This window comes from Chrysochloris asiatica, unplaced genomic scaffold, assembly GCF_000296735.1.
Source record: "Chrysochloris asiatica unplaced genomic scaffold, ChrAsi1.0 scaffold00516, whole genome shotgun sequence".
NCBI classification, from domain to species: domain Eukaryota; kingdom Metazoa; phylum Chordata; class Mammalia; order Afrosoricida; family Chrysochloridae; genus Chrysochloris; species Chrysochloris asiatica.
In genome coordinates this window covers 303672-304113 of record NW_006409034.1, presented here as the reverse complement: position 1 = coordinate 304113, position 442 = coordinate 303672, and positions in this window count along the sequence as shown.

Sequence of the window (442 nt, the reverse complement as noted above, 5' to 3'; positions counted from 1 at the left end):
ATATACCTCCTAAGTCTCAAATACAAGACAAAAAACTATTATTCTGTTTATGATTATGTAATTCCATCAGTGATAGTCGCATAATCCTGAATATAAAGGATTAAGCTAATATTTTAGTTAGCTCCACTACTATAAAGATGGCCACACATTATAAAACATACACATCAAAGACTAGTAAATTTAAGTGGAAAGTTTTTCTTGCTGTGTGACCTTGATTTGGTTCTGCTCATAAAAACCTTCTGCACAGCAGAATGAAATGCTTCATGGTTCTGCACCCTCCTTACACTTGCTATGTTTGATAACATTATAGTTGCCACTGTCCATCCATTTTTTTTTTTGGATGTCTTTCTCATTTCAACTGACTCTTCACTTTGTGAAGCATGATGCCCTTCTCCAGGTACTGGTCCTTTCTGTTTTATTTACATTAAGATGTAATTCATAC